Source organism: Haliotis rubra, unplaced genomic scaffold (assembly GCF_003918875.1).
Source record: "Haliotis rubra isolate DU_JTF1 unplaced genomic scaffold, ASM391887v1 Scf497, whole genome shotgun sequence".
Taxonomy (NCBI): Eukaryota; Metazoa; Mollusca; class Gastropoda; order Lepetellida; family Haliotidae; genus Haliotis; species Haliotis rubra.
Genome location: NW_025767187.1, coordinates 1 through 4,315, shown reverse-complemented (window position 1 = coordinate 4,315; position 4,315 = coordinate 1). Strand labels below are relative to the sequence as shown.

General features: G+C 38.9%; 5 non-coding genes across 5 annotated transcripts; all 5 read left to right on the top strand.

Annotated features, from left to right (window-relative positions):
* Positions 1 to 280: 280 nt before the first annotated feature.
* On the top strand, positions 281 to 352 carry Trnat-cgu. The gene has a single exon. It is a non-coding gene; the product is annotated as a tRNA-Thr (tRNA).
* A 1,132-nt stretch (positions 353 to 1,484) lies between these two features.
* Trnat-cgu lies at positions 1,485 to 1,556 on the top strand. Its single transcript has one exon. It is a non-coding gene; the product is annotated as a tRNA-Thr (tRNA).
* A 484-nt stretch (positions 1,557 to 2,040) lies between these two features.
* Positions 2,041 to 2,112, top strand: Trnat-cgu. Its single transcript has one exon. It is a non-coding gene; the product is annotated as a tRNA-Thr (tRNA).
* A 1,005-nt stretch (positions 2,113 to 3,117) lies between these two features.
* Positions 3,118 to 3,189, top strand: Trnat-cgu. Its single transcript has one exon. It is a non-coding gene; the product is annotated as a tRNA-Thr (tRNA).
* A 483-nt stretch (positions 3,190 to 3,672) lies between these two features.
* Trnat-cgu lies at positions 3,673 to 3,744 on the top strand. The gene has a single exon. It is a non-coding gene; the product is annotated as a tRNA-Thr (tRNA).
* Positions 3,745 to 4,315: the final 571 nt, after the last annotated feature.

The following is a 4,315-nucleotide window of genomic DNA, read 5'->3' as shown; positions in this document are numbered from 1 at the left end:
GAAGCGTGTATAAACGAACACTATTTAACAAACAATCATACGGGCACTGAAATACAGTAACACTTGATATGTTATATTACACCTCGTAGGGCCTTCACAAGTGAATGGACTTTGGCCTTTATTCCATGAGGTTCACGCAGTTATGGATTTCAGTGCGCGGCTCAGCGCGAGTCAGTATTACCTGTATCTCGTGACCTACATGGACCAGGTGTCACTCGTCGGTGACTACTAGGTTAGATACGACAATACAAAGCGAAAACACGACCTACAGTGTGCGTCAGCCTCGGTGGCCAAGTGGTAAGGCGTCGGTCTCGTAAACCGAAGATCCTGGGTTCAATCCCCAGTCGGGGCTCATTTTGTTTCACAATAAAAAGTGCTATGAACAGATGGGACAATAACACGTATTGTCATGTTAGCCTTTGTATATAACGGGAGATTAAATAAATAAACGAAATATGTTACGTTATTTGGACGAAAGACGGCAACGGTAATATAACCCGATGGAAGACGTACATATCTACATACATATCTAAATACGTGGCAGAATTCGAGTAACAATCAACAAGAACCATGCGTGAGAAATAAACATAAACATTGTTGTATTATCGCCTCAGTGGATAGTTGTAGGATCTCGTAAACCGAAGATCCTGGGTTCAAATCCCAGTCAGGGATTTTTCTTTTGTAGAGGTATATCGATGTATATCTAATACAATCTTAATGAAAAGTGCAGGCTCAATTTGATACGTTTCACTTGATTATTCATTTCGAAATTTCTCTTGTGACCAAATGAAGAATAACAAGGATGAAAAGCATTGCAATCTTACTTCAGATAAATATTAGGAAGATACCACTTACCTTTAGCAAAATTATTAAAGGAAACGTCAGTCATGTACAGCATGTGTTACTTGCTTTGCCTTTCCCCTTCAGTGACATGTGTCAGAATTCGATTGACTATCAGCAAGGACCATGCATGGGAAGTGAACGTAAACGTTGCTGTGCTGTGCACCTCCTTGGTCAAATGGTAAGGCGTCGGTCTGGTAAACTGGAGATCCCAGAAAGTTAACAGACGCATACCCATCACACCCAATATGCAGTCGACTCATTTGAAGATACTGACACGTATCAAAGAAACTGAATGTTGCAGCTATGATATTGTTTCGTGAAACTGGTCAAGAATTTGTGTTGCAGGAAAACTAATTATTATAGGGCTAACGATAATGATGCAATACACTGAAAAATGTATGCTGAACGTATTTTTCAAGTGTGCAAATTGTGTATAGATGCTGTCTCTAAGAGCTTAATTTCAGAGCAATTTGAACTGAGTTTGACATTAGAGTATACGTCATATATTTGGCGTACATTTCAGGGACGCTCATAACACTTAGTACATATTTGAATCACATGACCTTCGGGTATCATTTGTCACTTATCTATGGCTCAAATAGCGCGTTCTTCAAATGATTGTGTTTGCTCAGCCTTTGTCAGCCTCGGTGGCCAAGTGGTAAGGCGTCGGTCTCGTAAACCGAAGATCCTGGGTTCAAATCCCAGTCGGGGCTTTTTCTTTTGTAGAAATATTATCAATTAATTGGTATGGTGCATATTTGAATACAGCAGATGTTGTACTCTGATATCGATTGCAGTAATCCTTCATTTTGAAAGATGACAATTTATTCTCCAGAAATTATTGACAAGATACATACAGGAAGTTCTATGATTTATTGAAGAAGACGAACTAGAATTCATACTTAAATTGGAATATGCAATAGCTTGACCATTTAAATATAGACACGTGTACTTTATGCAAACACTAACTGACATACATTTGAAGAAACTATGAATGATAGTAGCTGTAACCAGTTTAGTCTAAGTCCTGATTTCTACTAGAGTTCTTTCATACTTGCAGTACTTTGACCACTCAGTATTCACAGTCGTATTTCACCTGGTTTGCACTGCTTAGTTGCACTAAGAAATGGACGAACATCTATTGGCATTTAGCAATGAACATGTAAGTCTTACAAGCTAACCATAGCCAATCCATCAGCCTCGGTGGCCAAGTGGTAAGGCGTCGGTCTCGTAAACCGAAGATCCTGGGTTCAATCCCCAGTCGGGGCTCATTCTTTTGGCTATCAACGAAACATACACGAGAGGTCGGATCCCACAGTATTGTACTAACAAGATAAATTCTCCTTTATCATCATGCAGATAGGCGTATGCGGTACATCCCTGGAAAAAAGGATGAGTGTGAACAAACGCATGTGGAAGGCATTTCACATATCACATATGTAAACTTCACAACAACAATTGAGAAAATTATACTGACGAATGGAGACGAATCCATAACTATCTATATGAAAGGTGCAGGCTCAATTTGATACGTTTCATTGATTATTCATTTCGAAATTTCTCTTGTGACCAAATGAAGAATAACAAGGATGAAAAGCATTGCAATCTTACTTCAGATAAATATTAGGAAGATACCACTTACCTTTAGCAAAATTATTAAAGGAAACGTCAGTTATGTACAACATGTATTATGTGCTTTGCCTTTCACTTTCAGTGACATGTGTCAGAATTCGATTGACTATCAGCAAGGACCATGCATGTGAAGTAAACGTAAACGTTGCTGTGCTGTGCACCTCCTTGGCCAAATGGTAAGGCGTCGGTCTGGTAAACTGGAGATCCCAGAAAGTTAACAGACGCATACCCATCACACCCCATATGCAGTCGACTCATTTAAAGATACTGACACGTATCAAAGAAACTGAATGCTGCAGCTATGATATTGTTTCGTTTAACCGGTCAAGAATTTGTGTTGCAGGAAAACTTATTATTATTATAGGGCTAACGATAATGATGCAATACACTGAAAAATGTATGCTGAACGTATTTTACAAGTGTGCAAATTGTGTATAGATCCTGTCTCTAAGAGCTTAATTTCAGAGCAATTTGAACTGAGTTTGACATTAGAGTATACGTCATATATTTGGCGTACATTTCAGGGACGCTCATAACACTTAGTACATATTTGAATCACATGACCTTCGGGTATCATTTGTCACTTATCTATGGCTCAAATAGCGCGTTCTTCAAATGATTGTGTTTGCTCAGCCTTTGTCAGCCTCGGTGGCCAAGTGGTAAGGCGTCGGTCTCGTAAACCGAAGATCCTGGGTTCAAATCCCAGTCGGGGCTTTTCTTTTGTAGAAATATTATCAATTAATTGGTATGGTGCATATTTGAATACAGCAGATGTTGTACTCTGATATCGATTGCAGTAATCCTTCATTTTGAAAGATGACAATTTATTCTCCAGAAATTATTGACAAGATACATACAGGAAGTTCTATGATTTATTGAAGAAGACGAACTAGAATTCATACTTAAATTGGAATATGCAATAGCTTGACCATTTAAATATAGACACGTGTACTTTATGCAAACACTAACTGACATACATTTGAAGAAACTATGAATGATAGTAGCTGTAACCAGTTTAGTCTAAGTCCTGATTTCTACTAGAGTTCTTTCATACTTGCAGTACTTTGACCACTCAGTATTCACAGTCGTATTTCACCTGGTTTGCACTGCTTAGTTGCACTAAGAAATGGACGAACATCTATTGGCATTTAGCAATGAACATGTAAGTCTTACAAGCTAACCATAGCCAATCCATCAGCCTCGGTGGCCAAGTGGTAAGGCGTCGGTCTCGTAAACCGAAGATCCTGGGTTCAATCCCCAGTCGGGGCTCATTCTTTTGGCTATCAACGAAACATACACGAGAGGTCGGATCCCACAGTATTGTACTAACAAGATAAATTCTCCCTTATCATCATGCAGATAGGCGTATGCGGTACATCCCTGGAAAAAAGGATGAGTGTGAACAAACGCATGTGGAAGGCATTTCACATATCACATATGTAAACTTCACAACAACAATTGAGAAAATTATACTGACGAATGGAGACGAATCCATAACTATCTATATGAAAGGTGCAGGCTCAATTTGATACGTTTCACTTGATTATTCATTTCGAAATTTCTCTTGTGACCAAATGAAGAATAACAAGGATGAAAAGCATTGCAATCTTACTTCAGATAAATATTAGGAAGATACCACTTACCTTTAGCAAAATTATTAAAGGAAACGTCAGTTATGTACAACATGTATTATGTGCTTTGCCTTTCACTTTCAGTGACATGTGTCAGAATTCGATTGACTATCAGCAAGGACCATGCATGTGAAGTAAACGTAAACGTTGCTGTGCTGTGCACCTCCTTGGCCAAATGGTAAGGCGTCGGTCTGGTAAACTGGAGATCC